General features: G+C 35.1%; 1 long non-coding RNA gene across 1 annotated transcript; it reads right to left on the bottom strand.

Annotated features, from left to right (window-relative positions):
* Positions 1-1,539: 1,539 nt before the first annotated feature.
* On the bottom strand, positions 1,540-3,457 carry LOC124382572. The gene is made up of 3 exons (XR_006925081.1): positions 3,418-3,457; positions 2,669-2,777; positions 1,540-1,662 (listed from the first exon to the last, which is right to left on the bottom strand). It is a non-coding gene; the product is annotated as an uncharacterized LOC124382572 (long non-coding RNA).
* Positions 3,458-8,004: the final 4,547 nt, after the last annotated feature.

Here is an 8,004-nt window from a genome sequence, read left to right as displayed (position 1 = left end):
ACACTGGTTCTGGTATAATAGAGGATCTAATCCTAATTCCTACAGAAAACAGAACAAATTCAGCATCCAATGTTTGAGTGCATGTGTGTTTGCATTGCTGACTTTAATAATACACACTGATCAATCACTCAGTATTAAACCAATTATTACATGTGACCAAACACAGCTGTGACCAAAACCTGCTCCAGATCATGAAGGTCTCTATAAAACACACTGGAAATAGAATCAGAATAGTTCCTGTGTGTCCAGTCTGAGAGGCTGTGGTGTGAATCCCTGTTCCACTGCTGCTGGTTTTCTTTTCCAGGATCTGCAACTGGAACATCTGTAGATGCAGACAATCATCTCATGTTAGCATCCAATCAGAAGGTAAATTTGCTAACATGAAAAGTTCTCTTCTGTTTGAATCTTTAACTGCACTTAACACAAAACTAATCGGACGGCTTTGACTCACTCTGTGGATGGATGTTCTTGTTGGCGTTGGGTCTTGGGTCTGGGCAGGGTTTTGAAGGCAGATGGTTTCTACATTCTGAGAGGGACTGAGAGGGACTTAAGTACACAGTCCTGCTGCCCAGCACCCTGCCGTTCATCTCCATGATGTCTACTCGAGCCTCATCAGGAGATGAAAACGTCACATACCCGATGCCTTTTGCGTCCGTTCTTCATCATGACCTGTACGGGACAGCGAGCAGAAACACAAAGCAAAGAACGCACATCAAACGTGTTAGAGGTTCACAATATCAGAGCTCTCCACATTCAGAAAATAATCCAAATCTCCTGACAGACATTTTATTTATCTGTTCTTGTAGGCTCTATAGTCACTTTACAAAGTTTCACTAGAATAACTACAGTTATTACAGCATTACCTTCATGAATGAGGGAAAGGAAAGTAATTGAGCATTCCTGGACATCAAACGGAAACCTGTAGATATTCAACTGACACGAAACAGGAACTCTTTTGACTTTGACTAAATGAAGCCCTCCAGTGTAATTTATCTGTAGGTAGGGAATGCTCTGCTTACTGTCTTTATCCATTCTGCAATGTTGTCAGAGAGCAAAAAAAAATGATTTTTATCATTTAAATGTAGTTGTAGTTTTATCTAGATTTAAAACATAAAGGTGGAAATCAAATGAAGAACTAATTAATATCACAATTGTGATACTGATACTTACAACTCTTTAATTTCTATATCCGCAGCCACAGATCAGACACTGGATATGAGATTTTCTCTGTTCCACACGTATTGATATCCCACTTCAGAAACGGTACTAACCAGTCCTATTGGAGTTCAAATGTATGTTTTTCACAAAGTGAAGAATAAGAAAGGAATCAAAGCATGATAAAAAATAACGTGGGTGAAACTTACAATTGTTAATATCATAAATACTGTCATGACCTGGTCCTTTTCACTCTGGAAAGACAAATTGCAGAGGAGGATACTAAGTCAAATTAAATGTATTATAGGATTAAAGGATTATGAAAAGAGACATAAGGGAATACTCACCACATCCGGGATTCCGCAATAGTAAGGCCTAGTTTCACAGTTAGAACATCGCTTGGATGTGCAACAGGGCGTATGTTTTTACTCCAAAGGGCATTTTCAACTTGTTTATACAGTGTATTATTGGGGGTGCAATTAATTACAGTTAATTCCACACAGGAAACTAGAAACATAGAAAACCATTGATTAGTTATTTGTAAAATAGTTTAGATATGAATGTTTAACAGTGTACACATTTTGTCACATTCAAAAGAGTCACAGAGAAACACAAAGCAGGGTTACTGTTGCCACCCTGTTCAATTTCTAACAAGAGTAAATCCTGTTGCAAGTGTTGTATTCCTCTTCTACCACAGCTGTGGTAGTTGTGGGCCATCTGTGAGACAAGTAAATTCCTGTTATCATATAGATTAGTGGTCTCCAACATGGTGCCTGCACAGACCACATGAGTAGCCCGGTGGCTTTTTCTAAAAATAGCTGTTTCCTCGTTGTTAAATCATTGTTGATAATTATTATGAGAAATCATTAACATGATCAGTGTCTTCACATAGATGAATATAATTAATTATTAATAATAACATGTAATAAAAGGTAAATTGCGCAAATTCGTTATTTCAGATCAAACTGAAATCTGTGTGTATTAAACTGGTTGCCCTTCATATTAATCGGTACCCAAGAAGTAGCTCTCAGTTTCAAAAAGGTTGGTGACCCCTGATATAGATTATATTAGCTATAAACAGTCGTTTCATCCGCAGGATATTGAAGTGAATAAGAGAAGGAAAACACAGCTAGTCTACTTCCCTGAAGACTTTGCTGTACTGAATGCATATATTGGAGACTCCATTCCAAAACTCCATATGTAAAAAATATAAAATTTAATTACAAGTGATGCCATTCATTGTCACTCAAAAGTAACATTTCTGTAGTAATATTTCAATGTAATTTCTACGGTAACAATCTGTTACTTTAAAAGCGATCATGTATTTGAGTGAACTATTGTCAGAGCTGCTTTTATATGAATCAACACTTTCAAATCCAGCAGAATTATGAATCCAGGAGCACTGTGGTATTGAAATGTGATTTCAAATAGGAGAAATATGAAAAGAAACACATCAAATAATAAAAAACGATTATTACACATAAAAAATCAATTTGCATGCCGAAGCTCTTACCTTGAGTCTCAACAACAAACAAGACAAACAGACATCGCATGTACAGTGTGAGTCCTCTTTGCCGTGTCATATCAGTGTGAGATTGTGTATCCAACCACTAATTCTCTGCCTGTGGACAATAGACAAATTTAGTCCTGTGGTTTTATCTGCCTTTGGATAAACATTGATCATAATCAAACATTGGTGGTGGGACTCTATTTGGTACATAATTGCACTCTTACACAATATCTAATTGTTTTCAGGTGATGTTTAACAATAGAATAAATAAGAGTAACCATTACTATCGAATACATCATTCTAAAGGTCTAAACCTCGAGCATTGATTTTAGATCACGTTTTTTCAATGACTATGATTGTAATGATGAGTCACAAACGCATCCACTGCTGCGAAGCCCCGTTTAGTAGGAAAGATAAGGTTCCACTGAACAACATGCCATAAAGTATTTTTGGTCCAAATGAAAAAAATTGTGTTGTAATTTCGATGGTTATTCTAAATATCTTTTTTTTGTGTGTGTATTGTTTGTATATGTTTAGAAATAACCTTTGTGTAAAAAAATAAATAAATAAATAAATAAAACATCTTGGTGGTAAAAAAAAACTATTTGAATTATATTAAACATAAAAAAAATATAATTATAATATGAAATCTTATGTCTAGTTTTTAAATATTTGGAGAGTTAATTTATTAACTTGCTGATAAATCAATACAGTATATTAAGGATATATTAGTATATAAAGTATAATCTTACCAGTGAGTTTGTTCAGAAGTACAGATCAGTGACTCCACACTCAACACACTCAATGTAGAGTTTAAATATTTCTTTATTTAAACTAACCACATCAGATGGTTTAAGGAGGATGTGACTTGTTGGTAACTTCATACATTTGCATGCTGTTTGAGTTTCTTCTATTTAAATGCACATTTTAATGCATGCTCTTCAAAATGCAACACTTGTTTGTTTTTTGGTAGACGGTTTCATTATATTAGAAGCAGCAGAATGAAGTTCATTTGTAAACCTGAGCCGTTCCTGCTGGAGTGTTTGCTCAGTGTATCCATATTAAATACTTATTTGCATAAATAAAAGCATTTATTTAAAGTTTTGTACACAAATGTGCGTGAAAATGATCAGCAATCAAACAGTGAAGTGAATTAAAGAGTTAGCGTAAGTTTTTATTTACCTTTTCTTTTTAGAAATGTATTCGTCGTCATCAAATTGTTCAGAATGGCAGAGAAATTAAAACACAGAAAATGTAAAACATTAATAATTAATTCATGTCTAATTATAAATCTTGTTGTTTTTAATACATTTTTAAGACAAATTAATTCATCCATACATTTGTTTACATACTAGATATGTTTATATGTTGATGATTAGTGGTTACATGTGCATTTTCAGAAGATAAAATGCTATAGTGAAATTTGCCTTTAGCACCCTCAACCACAGAAACCCCAACAGAATTTCCAATATTTTTTAATGGAAATTGAATTGGTTTGAAATTGTAATGGGGTATACTGGTAATCTGTTGTCTTATTTTGGTGGCATGTTTTATCTAGTGGATACCTTAAAGGCTCAGTAGGACAAATACAGGTTTTAGTAATTTTCTACAATGTACACTAGGAATCGTAAACCATTTGATTTTGGTTTTGAAGGAACAGTAGTCAAGAGATGATGGTTTGTAATGGTATTTGTAGTGGAAATCATGCAATTTTGTGATTTTTTTCAGCAGGGTTTTTCTCCATGTGTGGTTTTTCTCTATTGAGGTCTAAAGCAGGCAGATTGGCGCCACCTTTCTGTTTTCTGCGGTAAATGTTTTCCAGAATTTGACTTCCGCTTCCAGTTTCAAAACCAGACTCTGTAATAGTCCTAGGTGAACTGGGATTTTTGCGTTTCTCGGACATTCGAGTTTAAGCCTGTTGTGAAATTGTACATTGTGAGGACAAGCTTCAGTTTGGCGGACATGGAAACAACACACAGGTGGGTTCAGTGCAGCTGATTTAGATCTTTAATGCATCAATGCACAACTTAGACTTACGCTTTTATATTAAACAGATATGTAAGATGAATATTATATAATGTAACAAATGTTATCAGACTTAAAAGTCGGAAACCGGGTAAGTGAAATTGTAAACTCCAACCTGTGCTTTGTGAAACGTTTATTTACACGTGTACATTAATATACACTTGTATTCAGGTTCATAATTGACAGTTAAGTTGCAGAATGAAAGAGACCGGTTACATATGTATACATACAGGAGGAATTAAACGGATTAGGATTGCGCCACCTACAGTCTTATAAAACTAGATTATTACTGTAATTTAGAGCTTATAACAGTATAACAGATCTCCATATTAAATATTCTGCTCCAACAGACCATATTAAAATTGTTTATTACATATAATTGTGTATCTGTTTTATAATTTTTGTTTGTGTGATTACAGTTTATCAAAATATACTTACATAATTTATAATTTATCCTTTTTCTAAAATAAATTATTTAATATGTTATGTGATTGACAGCCGTATATACACTGGCAATCAAAATTAGAGAACAATTTATAAACAATTGAACAATTCTGAAATAATGTCATCTTCACTGCTCAACAGTTGAGGGAGTTTTTGTCCTGTCTATATCATGCTACCAGAACACCTTTTCCACAAAATAACTAAGGTATTTTTAAAAAATCCATTATTTTGCAGAGACACACTGATCAAAATCAGAGAACACTTTCAGATACCTCCCAGTAATTGGTGTTAATCTGGCGCCTGGTGCTAATTTCCTTGATTATCTGTAAACCCCTATTTAACTGGCAGCCTAACTTCCAGTTTCACTGACTCTGCAAGATAGTGGGCCGTTCTAAAGTGACTGAAAGCCTCCGGCAGCAGGTTGTCCAGATGAATGCCAAAGGGATGACCCTATCAGCCATAGCAAGACAAGTTGGTCGTTCCAAATCTGTGATTTCAAAAATATTGAATCTTTACAACGTCACAAACTCATTCAAGTCCGCCAAGAAAGCTGGTCGTCCACGTGGAAGAGGAAGTGTTATGGTTTGGGGCATGTTTTCTGCAGCGGGAGTTGGGCCTCTTATACAGCTACATGGCAGAGCACATGTTTATCAGAACCTTCTTCAACAACATATGGTTCCTTCTCTGCGTTCATCACCCAATCAGCCCGCAGTGTTCGTGCAGGACAACGCTCCATGTCAAACAGCAAAATAGGTAAAGCAGTTCCTTGAATTTGAAAACATTGAAATAATGACATGGCCTGTCCAGAGTCCTGATCTCAACCCAATAGAGAACCTCTGGAAAATCCTTGGTGACAAAGGTATGGCCAAGAAACCCACTACAGTCACCGAACTGTGTAGGAGACTGGAAGAAGAGTGGACCAAAATCACACCAGAGCAGTGTGAGAGTGTGAGAGGCTGTCCTGTGGCTGCAGATGTGCTGAAGTCATTCAGAGCAGAGGCCTGTACACTTCCTACTAATTGCTGACTGTTGCAACCTTCAGAAAGTTTTGTTGTAATCTTTTTCCATGCTACAGTCATTGTTGTTCTCTAATTTTGATCAGTGTGTTTTCTGCAAAATAATGTTTTTTTAAATTTAGTTTAATGTCACAAAGTAGACAAACTATTACATTTCAAAAAAAAAATTAAAATTGATCCTTTGCGAGGCTGGGTTGGAACCCACAACATTGTGGGGCGCTGCGGACTGGTAAACCAACACTTTTGACTTGTGCAAACAGTCAATAAGCCTAATGAACCAACATGGCTTCTTTTCCATACTTCAACACCATGTAACTCATTAAAAGTAGGCCAAACAAGTCTTTAAAAAAATTCAAAGAAATAAAGCAATTTTTTTAACAGGTCTCTTTAATTAACAAATAGATTTACATTTTAATGCCACAAAGTAAACAAACTATTAGATTTCAAAAGAATTATAAATTTTCAACATTGACTGCTAATATATGTTACACGTTCTGACTGTCCAATTGATAAAAGTTTGTTTTATGTGTAACGTGTAACATATATTAGTAATGTTAAAATAATAATAATATTTAATAATAATAATAATAATAATAATAATAATAATAATCAATTATAGTAGTTATTGCGCTGTATCTGTTAACTAAAGCAAGATTTATCGTAACTAAACTTATTATCAGGAGGAGCAGGTCAGTGAGGAAATGTCAAGTAGCTAATTAAACTAATATAATGTTAGATTTTTATTATGACCAAATAAAACTTAATTCTTGGAGAGGTTTTCATGCGATCTGCGATGCGCGTGGTGCCTTTTCTGATCAGGGATGAATCACAGCACACAGAATGGCCTATATGTTTTTCTTTAATTTAATGCAGATAACAAGTATATATACACACTGGAAAATACCTGAGCTAAAACTGTTCCTGATTGGGTAGAAGACATAATAACCGAAGATGTGTGAGCCCAGATAAAGACTTCCTGTATACCTTACATACTCACATAGTCAGTACACAGCAATGTGAATGTGTGTGTCCCTTTGTAAGCCCTCTAGCTGGGAACTGGTTGGAGTCTGCAATTGGTTCCCAGGAAGTAGCTTCTTGAAACTGCAGTCTTATAAGACACAGTCTGGGTGCACACTCCATAGAGGAACATGTCTATCACACATGATAGACATGTCCTCCACTTTCCACCAGAGTGCGCCATGACCACCCAGACTAGTGTGTGTGTGTGTGTGCCTGTGCGTGTGCGTGTGTGTGTGTGTGTGTTATATATATATATAAACAGAATAAAGAAAGGACATTGCGAACAAATGTGTGTTGTGGAAGGTTTTGGTTGGTATTTATTTTATCTTTAAAAATGGTCAAACAGAAATGTGCGCTGCATTAATTGAGTGTTAACAAAATGTATGCTGTTTAAGTGAATTTGCATTGACGCATTAGTAATAAGTTAGTTTTACACACTCACACACACACACACACACACACACACACACACACACAGGCATGCATATATCCTACAAAATGACACCACAGTGTAAATCCATGTAAATATAAAATGATTTCACATTGTTTATTAACAAACAACAAAACCATTGTGCATGTTTCTGCCTGAGCTTTTCATTTAGCACTTTACTTCAAATACAAGGTGGAAGTTCACTTCATCATCTTAGTTTATTTTTCCAAAAGTGGCATGTAGAGAGAACCAGTATCTCATTTCTTAAAATATAATTTATCTGCCATATTATAAAGCATTATGACTCCATAATCACTGGCTGTAGTTTGATATCAGAACGTTAAAGTCTTAACAAAAGAAAGCAGAATTTGTCATTGTAAACCTTATTTGTGACTTTCATTTAA

This window comes from Silurus meridionalis, unplaced genomic scaffold, assembly GCF_014805685.1.
Source record: "Silurus meridionalis isolate SWU-2019-XX unplaced genomic scaffold, ASM1480568v1 Scaffold709, whole genome shotgun sequence".
Classification (NCBI taxonomy): Eukaryota; Metazoa; Chordata; class Actinopteri; order Siluriformes; family Siluridae; genus Silurus; species Silurus meridionalis.
This window is presented reverse-complemented; position numbering and strand designations above follow the sequence as displayed.